We start from the raw sequence: 16,919 nt of genomic DNA on the forward strand, positions 1-16,919 counted from the left end.
AGGGAATATATGAAAAACCCACAGCTAATATCATCCTCAATGGGGAAAAATTGAAAACTTCCCCCTAAGATCAGGAACAAGACAAGGATGTCCACTATCACCACTATTATTCAACATTGTGTTGGAGGTTCTAGCCAGAGCAATTAGACAAGAAAAAGAAATACAAGGCATCAAAATTGGAAAGGAAGAAGTAAAACTATCACTGTTTGCAGACGATATGATACTATATGTCGAAAACCCGGAAAAATCCACAACAAAACTACTAGAGCTAATAAATGAGTACAGCAAAGTAGCAGGTTACAAGATCAACATTCAAAAATCTGTAGCATTTCTATACACTAGTAATGAACAAGCTGAGGGGGAAATCAAGAAACGAATCCCATTTACAACTGCAACTAAAAGAATAAAATACCTAGGAATAAATTTAACTAAAGAGACAAAAAACCTATATAAAGAAAACTACAAAAAACTGCTAAAAGAAATCACAGAAGGCCTAAATAAATGGAAGGGCATACCGTGTTCATGGATTGGAAGACTAAATATAGTTAAGATGTCAATCCTACCTAAATTGATTTACAGATTCAATGCAATACCAATCAAAATCCCAACAACTTATTTTTCAGAAATAGAAAAACCAATAGGCAAATTTATCTGGAAGGGCAGGGTGCCCCGAATTGCTAAAAACATCTTGAGGAAAAAAAACGAAGCTGGAGGTCTCGCGCTGCCTGACTTTAAGGCATATTATGAAGCCACAGTGGTCAAAACAGCATGGTATTGGCATAAAGATAGATATATCGACCAATGGAATCGAATAGAGTGCTCAGATATAGACCCTCTCATCTATGGACATTTGATCTTTGATAAGGCAGTCAAGCCAACTCACCTGGGACAGAACAGTCTCTTCAATAAATGGTGCCTAGAGAACTGGATATCCATATGCAAAAGAATGAAAGAAGACCCATATCCCACACCCTATACAAAAGTTAACTCAAAATGGATCAAAGATCTAAACATTAGGTCTAAGACCATAAAACAGTTAGAGGAAAATGTTGGGAGATATCTTATGAATCTTACAACTGGAGGCGGTTTTATGGACCTTAAACCTAAAGCAAGAGCACTGAAGAAGGAAATAAATAAATGGGAACTCCTCAAAATTAAACACTTTTGTGCATCAAAGAACTTTATCAAGAAAGTAGAAAGACAGCCTTCACAATGGGAGACAATATTTGGAAATGATATATCAGATAAAGGTCTAGTATCCAGAATTTATAAAGAGATTGTCCATCTCAACAACAAAAAGACAGCCAACCCAATTACAAAATGGGAAAAAGACTTGAACAGACACCTCTCAGAAGAGGAAATACAAATGGCCAAAAGGCACATGAAGAGATGCTCAATGTCCCTGGCCATTAGAGAAATGCAAATCAAAACCACAATGAGATATCATCTCACACCCACCAGAATGGCCATTATCAACAAAACAGAAAATGACAAGTGCTGGAGAGGATGCGGAGAAAGAGGCACACTTATCCACTGTTGGTGGGAATGTCAAAGGGTGCAACCACTGTGGAAGGCAGTTTGGCGGTTCCTCAAAAAGCTCAATATAGAATTGCCATATGACCCAGCAATACCATTGCTGGGAATATACTCAAAGGAATTAAGGGCAAAGACACAAACGGACATTTGCACACCAATGTTTATAGCAGCGTTATTTACAATTGCAAAGAGATGGAAACAGCCGAAATCTCCATCAACAGAAGAGTGGCTAAACAAACTGTGGTATATACATACGATGGAATACTATGCAGCTTTAAGACAGGATAAACTTATGAAGCATGTAATAACATGGATGGACCTAGAGAACATTATGCTGAGTGAGTCTAGCCAAAAACTAAAGGACAAATACTGTATGGTCCCACTGATGTGAACAGACATTCGAGAATAAATTTGGAATATGTCATTGGTAACAGAGTCCAGCAGGAGGTAGAAACAGGGTAAGATAATGGGCAATTGGAGTTGAAGGGATACAGATGGTGTAACAGGACTAGATACAAAAACTCAAAAATGGACAGCACAATAATACCTAATTGTAAAGTAATCATGTTAAAACACTGAATGAAGCTGCATCTGAGCTATAGGTTTTTGTTTTGTTTTGTTTTGTTTTGTTTTGATTTTACTATTATTACTTTTATTTTTTTCTCTATATTAACATTCTATATCTTTTTCGGTTATGTTGCTAGTTCTTCTAAACCAATGCATATGTACTAAGAAATGATGATCATGCATCTATGTGATGATGTTAAGAATTAATGATTGCATATGTAGAATGGTATGATCTCTAAATGTTGGGTTAATTTCTTTTTTTCCGTTAATTAAAAAAAAAAAAAGAGAGAAGGGATAATTGGAGCTGAAGGGATACAGACTGTACAATGGGTGTGAATATAAAAACTCAGAAATGGACAGCACAATACTACCCAATTGTAATGCAATTATGTTAAAACACTGAATGAAGCTGCATGTGAGGTATAGGTTTTTTGTTTTTGTTTTTTTTGTTTTTTGTTTTTTTTTCTTTCTATTATTGTTTTAATTCTTATTCTGTTGTCTTTTTATTTCTTTTTCTAAATCGATGCAAATGTACTAAGAAATGATGAATATGCAACTATGTGATGTTATTAAGAATTACTGATTGTACATGTAGATTGGAATGATTTCTAATTGTTTTGTTAATTCTTTTTTTAATTAATAAAAAAAAAGAAAAAAAAATAAATAAAGTATCAGTGGCAGAGAGAGTTCAAATAGCATCGAGAGGCTACTCTGGAGGTTGCTCTAATGCAAGCTTCAGTTAGACCTTGCTACCGATCATAACCTGCCAACCGCCAACCAGGACCATTGCACCCAATCCTAGAGAACACTTAGGGCAATTTATAAGGTTCCACAAGGGTTTCATGTACTAGAGTATCTTTCCAGAAACCTACAACCTCCAAATGGGTCCCTGGTCCAGATAAGTCCTGAAACCTAGCCCAGCCTCTCCAGAACATCAAATAGTTCCATCTCCCTGCCCCATATTAATGACAACCCTTTCAATATCAAAAATTTAGAATGGCCATAGTCCAAACATCCCTAAAGACAGATATGGAAAGATCAAAGATGATGGTGGAATTATACATAGAAGATAGGACTTAACAAATGAATATAAATGCTGAATCATTAAATTGATATCTCTTTTGGTCTCCAGTATCTTCGAGCAGCTAGAAGTGAAAACCTAAAATTGGGAAATTGTAACTCATGTCAAAGTCTGAAATCTGTTCTACAACTAATTGTGGTGCTGTGCTTTGAAATGTTTGGCTTTTTGTACATGTTATTTTTCACAAAAAAAAGAAGGGAAAAGAGTCGATTATGATGATAAAAATGTATTTAAGCCCTCTAGCCTCCTCTATTCTGGAGCAGCTAGAAGGAAAAATCTGAGAGGATGGTATGGTAGCCCATGACAAACTCTGGGATCTGTCCTGTAACTGCTTGCTGAAGAGGGCTTTGAAAACTATTGCTTTTTTATTTCTTTGCTTTGTATATATGTTATACTATACAATTAAAAAAGTTTAAAAATGATCAAACATATCTCTATCCTGGGCCCCACGTCCCAAACCCAGCCATATGCTTTCACATGTAGAGTGCATGTGATGGGCCAATCTTTCCCTATAACCTCTAGGGACAAGAGCTGTCACCTGTGTAGCTCTCCGCTGGACAGCACCTGCAGTAGACGCTCCTTCCCGCCACAAGGATGCTGTCTCCGCTCATGTATAATAAGGGGCGGGCACGTGCCTGCACCTGTCGGTGCTGTAGGGCCCAGCCTTCCCCCAGCGTCTATACTCTGGAAGCTGAGGAAGCTGTAAGCAGTCCATTCCTCAATCCCTTCTGAAGGCATCCTGCGCTGGCTGTGGGGTGGGGTGGAGGCATGAAGGAGCAGATGTTAGGGGGTCCAGGGATGCAGCCCATGCGCCTTGGCCTTCTGCGGATACTTCCACACCTGTCTCTACAAAATGGACCCAAACCCAAACATCTCCTAAACTCATGCAAGCTTTAAGCATACTACTTTAAATGTCAGTGAAATCATGCAAGCTTTAAGCATACTACTTTAAATGTCAGTGGCCTCTTTCTCTACTCAGTTACTGCTATTTCAAAATTCAGAATATGCCGAAACAAGCAGAAAGGACACCTAAGAAGCACAGGGATAGGGTGTGTGGGTGGCTCACCTTCCACATGGCAGACCCGGGTTCCACTCCTGGACCATGCACCAGAAAGAAAGCAAAGGGAGATAGGGTGCCTCTTTATATTTTTTTACTTTTTAATCCCTTTTTTTGGTTAAAAGGTTAGTAGGTATTTTTATGGTGAAAGCCTGTAAAGTAGAAAGAAGCGTATAGCGTATATGAGCAAAAAGTTAAGTTATATGACAACTAAAATGATTTAAACAGGTTGCTACAAAATATCTATGTAATGCACATATACCAGTACAAGAAAGGACAAATCAACAGTCATTTAAAAGGGGAGAAATGAATAAAACATTTTTCAAGCATTTCATCTTCTTGATCCTAGTTATATCCCTGTTTTGACTCTTTATACTTTGAGGAATTCAGAAAATTGGAATTCTCCTCATCTTCTCATCTTCTGTTCAAGACTTGGCTCTTTTAGAGAGGGGGGGGTGCAGGCTGCTCTGAAGATGGATCTTCTAACTTATTTTCAGATTTAGGAGAATTATTTGAAACAAAACTGGAATTTGTCAAGTCTTGCAGTGTTCTGTCACCTATTCCTGATTTTTGTGTTCTCTGGCTGACTTTCAATTTCATCTCTTATGTTCCTATGCATGCCATCACTTACTAGAGAGACTGATGTGTTCTTTGGGGGAAATTTTCTTTCATTATTGGATTTTTACTCAAATCTATTGGATCTTCATCAACAGTGTTAAAGAGGAATCCTGTATGTTAGGTGAATATATCTGAGATAAAGACTTAAACACCTTTGCGTAAAAGTCTGACAATTTTCTTATTCTCCGAATTTTTTTGTTATCAATTTGTTCAGATTCAACCGACTTTCCTTGGACATCATCAGGTGTGGGCTCATTATTTCACAGCTGTGAAAAGGCCGTGGAGCCCTTCCTTTCCTTTGACTTGGAAGTCATTCTATTGGCTGCTTTGTCTTGAACTCCCCTTCTTTCATCACTTCCATGAAGGGATGTCCCTTTTTTTATTCGGAGCGGTGGTGCTTTGCTTCTGATTCTCATGCAGTTCACTTTGGTTTCCAGGACCAGAATCAGACTCACTAGTACTCTGTGTTAAACCCGATTCTAAGTAGATGGAAGTCTGTGAAAATCTAGAAACTGCAAAATAGGTTTGCTCTTACTCTTTGCCAAAACGTTCTTTGCCTTGCCTGATGATTTTTTCTTAAGAATCTATTCATAAGGATTTTCTATTCATAAGGATTTGAGGCTTGATCACAATGTTCCTTTCCATTACTGTTGGTTTCCACGCAGTATCCATTGTTAACGCCTTGGCCTTCAAGTCGTCGTCGTTTATTTTAAAGCCAGCATCTCTCGTAGAGCTTTCCAGGTCATGCCCATCTTGGCCATTCTCCTCACATATTTGGTTCATTTCTGAAATTAATTGTGCCTTCCAGTTTACTTTCTGCCTAAACTTATTTATTTTTCATTCGTTTTGCTGAACAGACCCATATATTCTGGGTCTCACAATCATATAAATTACCAGTATCTCTGGTGGAAAGATTAACTGTTTGAAATTCATTTATAACTTTTAGGTCTTCAGAAATTGCTTTTTTATCCTTTTGGGTTAGAGAAAAGCAGCTACCTTTTTCTGAGTCATGCATGCCTTCGTCATCAGTCTCATATATTTGGTTAACTTCTGACTTCCGAATACCTTTCGCCTAAGCTTCTTATCCACTTTTGATTCATTCTGACAATCAGGCTGCCTATTATGGATGTATTTTTCCACACCCAAAACATGTTTAGTCCTAAAAGCACACAAGCCTCCACCATCTTTTGTAGAAAGAGCACGTGTTTGACCTTCATTTCAGCCTTCTCGGTCCTGAGAGATGGTTCCTTTATCCTCTTGGATTAGTAAGAAAAAGTTACTAGCCTTTTCCGGGCGATGCACATCTCTTTTGTTAGCTATGGGATTCGCTTCAGAAATTATTTCTGTCTTCCGATTTATTTTCTACCTAAGCTTCTTATTTGCTTTTTATTCACTTGGCTAAACAGGGTGCCTATCAGCGATCTGCTCCTGCAAACCCTCAGACCTCCTCACCCCACAGGTTTCCTTTATCTCTGGGGAAGACCAGGTGTTTGAAACTCACTAAGACTTCCAAGTTTTCCAGAAATGATTTCTTTATCCTTTTGGGTTTGGAAGAAAAACTTACCTTTTTCTGGGCCATCCACATCTTTATTTTCACTCTTATGTACTTGGCTCATTTCTGAAATTACTTGTCTTCTGATTTACTTTCTGCTTAAGATTCTTATTTACTTTGGGTTCATTTTGCTGAACATGTTACTTATCAGGAATATGTTTTTAGAAATCCAATATATTCTGGGTCTCATAATCAAATAAAATTTCATTATTTTTGGTGGAAAGATCAGTTGTCTGAAATTCATTTGTAACTTCTAGGTTTTCAGAAATGATTTTTCGTTAGGGAGGGAATTACCTTTTACTAACTCATGAATCACAATGCCTACCTAGAAGATTTACTTCTATTATAAGTTAAGGAAATCTGACCTATGTCACATTTATCTCTTGCCGGAATTTATCTGAACTTTGGGAAAAAGAGGCTATTTCCTCTTGCTTATTCATTACATACATTCTCTCTTGTTTTTGTTACACTCTGTCCTGTGTCTGTCATCTTCATCAAAGACATCATCAGGTGTTCCTTCAGTGTGTTCACCCGAGTCAACTGTTCGGTATCAAAAATAAAATTGGTGTCTTCTGGATGAGCCATCCAGAACAACAGATCTTCTTTCTGGTCTGTTCTCAATCTTTTCCTCAATGTCTGCATCTGAATTATTTTTTAACTGTTGCTTTGATCTTTCTCCTTTTTTTTTCACAGCTTGAATCTTTCACTTTTCTGAAACTTTTTAGTCCACAATCATTTGTTTTTAAATTATTTCTATTTTTAGGGCCTGCTGAAATATTAACAATTGTGCTTACTTCACCAGCAGTTAAATCCATTCCCATCATGCGCAGTTTTCTGCAACAGAAAGTCATCGTTACTCTGAATTTTATTCATGCACTCTGCGTTAGGTTCACTCATACACTCAGAAGATGAGGAAGGAAGGCAAGGAGGAATTTGCCTTTTAATATTTCTTTCATTTGTATAATCATTTATATCATCACTCTGATTTAAATCTGAACCTAAAACCAGCTGTTCAAAATCTATCATAAAGGGAATATCTGCAGAGGGATCATTTCACTCCCAAGATGACACATGCTTCTTCCCCTCAGCCATGCTCCTAGGAGATGGTTTCTCCCTTCTGTTGCTTGTCAATAGAACATTTTTCATTTCACTCATTAGAGAATTCTTCGAACTTTGGTCTGAATGGAAAAGATGTTCTTTAGGAAGTAGATCAACAACAGAAGAAATATGGTCTGAATCATCTAACCCACACATATTCTGACTTTTATTTTCTTTAAGAAATAATCCCAGATATAGGAGCCAGAATGGCAGTTTAGTGAGGAATGGAATTTAGTCTGTCCTGCAGAGCAGCTAGTAAACAGCCAGGAACAGCACAGAACAACTGCTGGGGACACATCAGTGACCAGACACACAGCATGTGTCAGTCTGTACAAGCTGGACCAGCTACGAGCCTACCCAGAACCATGAGTCTCCCAAGCCTCGGCTTCCGGCACCCCTCCCCCACAGGCTGCTTCCCAGAGGGGACAGAAAGAAAAGGGACTTCACTAACAGCAAGGGCTGAGTGCAACCAAGCTCCAATTGTGGAATTAATTCACAAATTCTGACTACTAAAAATGGGCCCCCATCTCAGCTGAACCTCGAGTCAAAGCGGAGGTCACTGGTTTTTGCCCCGGTGCAGAGCGGGCAGGACTGACAGAAAAAGAAAGAAAGAAACAGAGTTTTTTGGATCGGACAGCACATAATACTTGAATGGGTCTGGGCCCTGAAGGAAAGGAGGGGCACATAGGACCTGAGGGTACACAAAACAACACACCAACTTAAACTCTTGATTGGCAAACCTGAGGAAGGGGGGTCCTGCTCTGAAAAGGATTTTTCTCTTTCTTTTTTGTGGCTATGTTTCTGTGGCTTGACTGCTCTTTTGATACAGCTGCAGGGCTTCTCAGGCTCCAACTGCCCCAGGCAAGGGTGGAATTAAGCTTGTTTGAGAGCTTGTCTGGAGCCTGTGCCTTCCCCAGTAGAGGGGTGGGGCCCAGCTCAGGTGGAATCCCTCCCTCAAAGAATTCAGTCCCCAGGGTCTGGAAAACTGAAGTGATTAAAGCCAGCCTACAAACTCTCCTCTGTCTCAACCATGCCTCCAGCAGGGAGAGTCTGCTAAAGTTAAAGGTACCGCATCACCTTATGCTGAGGGGACCCGCAGGTAGACAAGTGCGGCATACGAGGCAGGACAGGAAAAACACAGAGTCCAGAGGCTTCATAGGAAAGTCTTTCAACCTGCTGGGTCTCACCCTCAGGGAAAACTGACACAGGTGACTCCTCCTGAGAGGAGACCAGTTTGATCTGGGAAAATCTGACTGGGGTCTATAATACCTAAGTAGACCCTTCTAATGGGGGAAAAAAAGGCAACAAAAAGGCAGGGCAAGAAAGAAGAAAACAAGAACTGAAAAATTTGGATCTGTTAAACAAAACCTAAGCTAGAGGTCTAGCACAAACTGAACTGAATGTCAAAGAAGAGATAGACAACAAAGTCATCCAGCAAGAAAATCCTAGGTAAAAAAAGTGACAACGATCTCCAGAATAAACTAATTGAGGAAATTAATTCCTAGACACTAGCAAAAAAGTAATGAATCATACTAAGAAAATTGAAGATATGACCCAGTCAAAGGAACAAATCAACAATTCAAATGAGATACAGGAGTTGAAACAATTAATGCAGAATGTTCAAACAGACATGAAAAATTTAATCAAAAATCAAATCAATGAATTGAGGGAGGATATAAAGAAGGCAAGGAACGAACAAAAACAAGAAATCAAAAGTCTGAAAAGCCAAATTATAGAACTTATGGGAATGAAAGGCACGATAGAAGAGTTGAAAAAAAACAATCTGTAATGTTAGATTTCAAGAGGCAGAAGATAGGATTAGTGAACTGGAAGACAGGACATCTGAAATCCTACAAGCAAAATAAAATATAGGGAAAAGAATGGAAAAATATGAGCAGGGATGCAGGGAATTGAATGACAACATGAAGTGCATGAATATACATGTTGTAGGCATCCCAGAAGGAGAAGAGGAGGGATAAGGAGGAGAAAAACTAATGGAGGAAATTATCATTGAAAATTTCCCAACTCTTATAAGAGTCTTAAAATTACAGATCCAAGAAGTGCAGTATACCTCAAACAGAATAGATCCAAATAGATGTACTCCAAGGAACTTACTAATCAGAATCTCAGATATAAAAGAGAAAAAGAGAATCTTGAAAGCAGCAAGAGAAAAGCAATCCGTCACATACAAGGGAAGCCCTATAAGACCATGCGTACATTTCTCAGCAGAAACCATGGAGGCAAGAAGATAGTGGTATGATGTATTTAAGATATTAAAAGAGAAAAACTGCCAACCAAGAATTGAATATCCAGCAAAATTGTCCTTCAGAAATGAGGAAATTAAAACATTTTCAGACAAAAAAAATCACTGAAAAGAATTTGTGACCAAGAGATCAGCTCTGCAAGAAATACTAAAGGGAACACTAGAGACAGAGAGGAAAAGACAGAAGAGAGAGGTGTGGAGAAGAGTGTAGAAATGAAGACTATCAGTAAAAGTAAAAAGAAGAAAAATTAGATGTGACATATAAAATCCAAAAGGCAAAATGGTAGAAGAGAGTACTGCCCTTACAGTAATAACACTAAATGTTAATAGATTAAACTCCCCAATCAAAAGCTATAGACTGGCAGAATGGCTTAAAAAATAGGACCCATCTATATGCTGACTACAGGAGGTGCATTTTAGACCCAAGGATAAACATAGGTTAAAAGTGAAAGTTTGGAAAAAGATATTTCATGCAAACAACAATCAGAAAAGAGCAGGAGTAGCTATACTAATATCCAACAAATTAGCCTTCAAATGTAAAACAGTGAAAAAAGACAAATAAGAACACTATGTATTGATAAAGGGACCACTTCAACAAGAAGACATAACAATCATAAATATTTATGAACCAACCCAGAGTGTTCCAAAATACATAAGGCAACCACTGAACACACTGAAAAGAGAAATGGACACATCTACCATAATAGATGGAGACTTCAATTCCCCACTCTCATCAATGGACAGAACATCTAGACAGAGGATCAATAAAGAAACAGAGAATTTGAATAATACAATAAATGAGCTAGACTTAACAGACATATATAGACCATTACACCCCACAACAGCAGGATATACCATTTTCTCAAGTGTTCATAGATCATTCTCAAGGATAGACCATATGCTGGGTGACAAAGCAAGTCTCAATAAATTTAAAAGGTTTGAAATCATGCAAAACACTTTCCCAGATCATAAAGGCATGAAATTGAAAATCAATAATAGTCAGAAGGCCAGAAAATTCACAAATATGTGGAGGCTAAACACACTCTTAAACAACCAGTGGGTCAAGGAAGAAATTACAAGAGAAATCAGTAAATATCTCAAGGCAAATGAAAATGAAAATGAAAACAACATATCAAAATATATGGGATGCAGCAAAGGCAGGGCTTAGAAGGAAATTTATTGCCTTAAATGCCTATATCAAAACAGAAGAAAGAGCAAAAATTGAGGCATTAACTGTCCACTTGGAAGAACTAGAGAAAGAACAGCAAACTAACTCCAAAGCAAGCAAAAGGAAAGAAATAATGAAGATTAGAGCAGAAATAAATGAAATTGAGAACATGAAAACAATTGAAAAAATCAACAAAACCAGGAGTTGATTCTATGAGAAAAATCAATAAGATTGATGGAAACTTAGCGAGGTTGACAAAAAGAAGAAGAGAGACGATGCAAATAAATAAAATCAGAAATGGAAGAGGAGGCATAACCACTGACCCCGCAAACTAAAGGAGGTTATGAGAGGATAATATGAACAACTTTATGCTGATAAACTAGACAATGTAGATGAAATAGACAACTTCCTAGAAGGTATGAGCAACCAACATTGACTTGAGAAGAAATAGGCGACCTCAACAAACCAATCACAAGTAATTGAATTAGTCATTAAGAAGCTCCCCAAAAAGAAAAGCCCAGGACCACATAGCATCACATGTGAATTCTACCAAGTATCCAAGAAAGAATTAGTACCAATCCTGCTCAAACACTTCATAACTCATTCTATGACGCCAACATCACCCTCATACCAAAGCCAGATAAAGATATTACAAGAAAAGAAAATTACATACCAATCTCTCTAATGAATATAGATGCAAAAATCCTCAACAAAATTCTTGCAAATCAAATCCAGCAGCACATTAAGGGAATTATACATCATGACCAAGTAGGATTCATTCCAGGTACGCAAGGATGGTGCAACATAAGAAAATCAATTAATGTAATACACCATATCAACAAATCAAAGCAGAAAAACCACATGATCATCTCCACTGATAAAAAAAAAAGACATTTGACAAAATTCAACATCCTTTCTTGTTGAAAACACTTCCAAGGACAGGAATAAAAAGGAACTTCCTCAACATGATAAAGGGAATATATAAAAAACCCACAGCTAACATCATCCTCAATGGGGAAAATCTGAAAACTTTCCCCTTAAGATCAGGGTTGTCCACTGTCACCATTGTTATTCAACATTGTGTTGGAAGGTCTAGCCAGAGCAATTAGACGAGAAAAAGAAATACAAGGCATCAATTTTGGAAAGGAGGAAGTAAAACTCTCACTGTTTGTACATGATGTGATACTATATGTAAAAAACCCCAAAAAATCCACAGCAAAACTACTAGAGCTAATAAATGAATACAGCAAAGTGGCAGGTTACAAAATCAACACCCAAAACTCTGTAGTGTTTCTATACACTGGCAATGAACAATCTGAGGGGGAAATCAAGAAACGAATTCCATTTACAATTGCAACCAAAAGAGTAAAATATTTAGGAATAAATTTAACTAAGGATACAGAAGACCTATACAAAGAAAACTATAAGAAATTGCTAAAAGAAATCACAGAAGACCTAAATAAATGGAAGGGCATATTGTGTTCATGGATTGGAAGACTAAATATAGTTAAAATGTCAATTCTACCTAAATTGATTTACAGATTCAATGCAATACCAATTAAAATCCCAAAGACTTACTTTTCAGAAATAGAAAAATCAGTAACCAAATTTATCTGGAAGGGCAGTTTGCTCCGAATAGCTAAAAGTATCCTGAGAAAGAAAAATGAAGTCGGAGGTCTCACACTACCTGACTTTAAGGAGTATTACAAAGCCACAGTGGTCAAAACAGCATAGATATACTGACCAATGGAATTGGATAGAGTGTTCAGATGTAGAGCCTCTCATCTATGGACAACTGATCTTCGATAAGGCAGTCAAGCCAACCCACCTGGGACAGAACAGTCTCTTCAATAAATGGTGCCTAGAGAACTGGATATCCACATGCAAAAGAATGAAAGAGGACCCATATCTCACACCCTATACAAATTAACTCAAAATGGATCAAAGACCTAAACATTAGATCTAAGACCATAAAACTGTTAGAAGAAAATGTAGGGAAACATTTTATTAATCTTATACTTGGAAGCAGTTTTATAGACCTTACACCCAAAGCAAGAGCACTGAAGAAAGAAAGAAACAGGAACTCCTCAAAATTAAACACTTTCGTGCACCAAAGAACTTCATCAAGAAAGTAAAAAGACAGCCTACACAATGGGAGGTGATATTTGGAAACGACATATAAGATAAAGGTCTAGTATCCAGAATATATAAAGAGATTGTTGAAATCAACAACAAAAAGACAAACAACCCAATTAAAACATGGGCAAAAGACATGAACAGACACTTCTCAGAAGAGGAAATACAAATGGCCAAAAGGCACGTGAAAAGATACTCAGCTTCCCTGGATATTAGGGAAATACAAATCAAAACCACAATATCTCATACCCACAAGAATGGCCATTATCAGTCAAACAGAAACGACAAGTGCTGGAGAGGATGTGGAGAAAGAGGCACACTTATCCACTGCTGGTGGGAATGTCAAATGGTACAACCGCTGTGGAAGGCAGTCTGGCAGTTCCTCAGGAAGCTAAGTATGGAATTGCCATATGACCCGGCAGTGCGATTGCTCGGCATCTACTCAGAGGACCTGAGGGCAAGGACACAAATGGGCATTTACACACCAATGTTGAAAGCAGCATTATTTATGATTGCCGAGAGATGGAAACAGCCCAAATGTCCATCAACAGATGAGTGGCTAAAAAAGCTGTGGTATATACTTGCAATGGAATATTATGCAGTTGTAAGACAGAATAAAGTTATGAAGTATGTAACAACATGGATGGACCTTAAGGACATTATGCTGAGTGAGATTAACCAGAAACAAAAGGATGAATACTATATGGTCTCACTGATATGAACTAACATTAGTGAATGAACTTGGAGAATTTCAGTTAAGAACAGAGACCATCAGGAAATAGAAATAGGGTAAGATATTGGGTAATTAGAGCTGAAGGGATACAGATTGTGCAACAGGACTGATTGTAAAAATTCAGAAATGGATAGCACAATATTACCTAACTGTAATACAATAATGTTAGATCACTGAATGAAGCTGAATGTGAGAATGATAGAGGGAGGAGGGCTGGGGGCGCAAATGAAATCAGAAAGAAAGATAGACGATAAAGACTGAGATGGTATAATCTAGGAATGCCTAGAATATACAATGATAGTGACTAAATGTACAAATTAAAAAATGTTTTTGCATGAGGAAGAACAAAGGAATGTCAGTACTGCAGGGTTTTGAAAATAGATGGTAATTCATATTTTAAAACTTTAACTTAGGTGTGAGACTAAAGCAAAAAATGTTTATTTGGTACAAAATTTATATTTTGACTAGTGCATTTCCTAATATAATTTATATGGACAGTTTAATTGAACACCGTTAAGTACATGGAACCTTGAGTAGGGGCATGAGATTTTGTAATTTGTCCAGAGTGATGCCCCGACAAATCCCAGAGTGATTTGAACAGTGAATAAAAAAAGTATTTGCTAAGTCCCCTTGGGGGAATGGCAAGAAAGGGGGAAAATTCAACTTTCCCATGTGGAGAATTCCTGATATTCTCACAAGCATTAGGACAACCAAAGCTATAGGCCGAGCCCTCAATCTTGGAAATCCCACAAAAGATAGGTTAAGCCTACTTAAAATTAGGCCTAAGAGTCACCCCCAGAGAACCTCTTTTGTTGCTCAGATGTGGCTTCTCTCTCTCAGCCAACACGACAAGTGAACTCACTGCCCTCCCCCTGTCTACGTGGGACATGACTCCCAGGGGTGTGAACCTTCCTGGCAACATGGGACAGAAATCCTAGAATGAGCTGAGACTCAGCATCAAGGGATTGAGAAAATTCTCAACCAAAAGGGGGAAGAGAGAAATGAGTCAAAATAAAGTGTCAATGGCTGAGAGATTCCAAACAGAGTTGAGAGGTTATCCTGGAGGTTATTCCTATGCACTAAATAGACATCACCTTTTTAGTTAGGGTATAATGGAGAGGCTGGAGGGAACTGCCTGAAAATGTAGAGCTGTGCTCCAGTAGCCATGTTTCTTGAAGATGATCGTATAATGATATAGCATCGCAATGTGACTGTGTGATTGTGAAAACCTGTGTCTTATGCTCCTTTTTTCTATGGTATGGACAGATGAGTAAAACATATGGATTAAAAATAAATAAATAATAGGGGGAACAAATGTTAAAGTAAATTTAGTAGATTGAAATGCTAGTGATCAATGAAAGGGAGGGGTAAGGGGTATGGTATGTATGAGTTTTTTTCTTTTTTCTTTTTATTTCTTTTTCTGAATTGATGCAAATTTTCTAAAAAATTATCATGGTGATGAATATACAACTATGTGATGATGTTGTGAATTATTGATTATATACCAAGAATGGAATGATCATGTGGTAGGAATGTTTGTGTTTGTATGTTGTTATATTAAAAAAATAAATAAACAACAATCTCAACTTTTGCTGAGTTGATGAAGCTTGTTTTATTGATACTGAAGAGTGAGTATCAGGTCATGTCTTTGATATAACATCATTGTCACACTGAATTTTTGCCAGTGTCATCACCATCATCATCATCATCATTTGAAGTTAAAGGAACCCACGCAAATGGGAGACACATCCACGTGTGCTGTTTACTGACCCGTTTCTTCTGGTTATCTGGTAGCAGAAGGGGACGCTGATGGGACTCAGAGGGACTGCTCATTTCCATTGCAGTTATCAAGTTATTGTGCATGAGTGTTTCTATTTCTATAAGCTTCTCATTCAGATTATTTAGCTTTTGGTGAAGATACGTATTCTCAAAATTCAGCTACTCCAGTTCTTTTTGCAATAGCATCTTTTCAGTTGTAAGTCTTCTAAAATTCTCTTTCTCTCTACTAAGAGCCTGAGCTAATACCTTGTTGTTGTGTTATTATTTTTGTTTTGATTTTTGAAGTTAGAAAAACATTCAGTCTAGCAGTGTTTGACATTGTTTTGTCTTTCATGTCTCTCTGTCTTTTTTTTTTTGCATGTGCAGGCCCTGGGAATTGAACCCAGGTCTCCTGCATGGCAGGCCAGAATTTTGCCACTGAGCCACCACCACACCACCCTCACATGTCTCTTAATTTGTGGGGTAAAAAGTGAGCCAGTTTCCATCACTGGATACTCCATCACACTCTTTTAGCATGGGGCATGAACCCTTTTTTACTGTTGAAACAAAAGATGGGAACTTCCACAAGATTATACACCCTGACTGGTCTTACTAACTGAATAAACTATTCTTTAAATCTATTTTACAGTACATAAGTGAGTTGGTACAAAAGTAAGGATTATACAATCAAAGCAGAAACAGGAACCTTGGGAGGACAGCTAATACCTGAGCTCTGAGGACCTGAGGGCCATGGTGGCTTGAGCTTCTCTTTGGATGACTGCGCTGAGCCTAGGAGACAGGAGATGAAGTCTGGTAGGGTAGCCCTGTACAAACCTGGGGTCCCAAAGGCAATACTCTCACGGTAAAGCTGAGCACAAAAGAAACCTACTGCACTGGAGGGGACAAACCTACTGCACTAGCAAGGGGACTTGGAAACCTTTACTCTGGATGGAGGGGGAAATCTCTGCTAAAAATTCATAATCACAGCAAGCACTACATGAATTTGTAACCTGAATTCATGCTACTTAAAAAATATCATCAAGAATAGAATTTATTTCAAAATGCAGCTGTGTTTTATATATAGGCCAAATATATAGCAGAGTCAAACACAAATCCTTTCTGGGAGACAGTAACTTCAACCTTTATCTCAAGGATTTATACAAATAAAGTTAAGGAACATGACATCGCAGTTAAAATCCACAAAATATAAGTAAGCAAGTTACCAAAAGTGTAAGAGACACCAGAAAAAGCAAAATTAGATATTGAAATTATCAGCCATTATAAACAACTATGCTAAATACATTTAAAAAAATAAAAAAGATTATTGAAAATATGAGCAAGGAATAAGTACT

The 16,919-nt window shown here is 37.7% G+C and overlaps 1 pseudogene; it reads right to left on the bottom strand.

Moving 5' to 3' along the window:
- Positions 1 to 4,647: 4,647 nt before the first annotated feature.
- Positions 4,648 to 16,088, bottom strand: LOC143665396 (shugoshin 2-like; annotated as a pseudogene).
- Positions 16,089 to 16,919: the final 831 nt, after the last annotated feature.

The sequence above is a fragment of the Tamandua tetradactyla genome, chromosome 21, assembly GCF_023851605.1.
Source record: "Tamandua tetradactyla isolate mTamTet1 chromosome 21, mTamTet1.pri, whole genome shotgun sequence".
In the NCBI taxonomy this organism is placed as follows: Eukaryota; Metazoa; Chordata; class Mammalia; order Pilosa; family Myrmecophagidae; genus Tamandua; species Tamandua tetradactyla.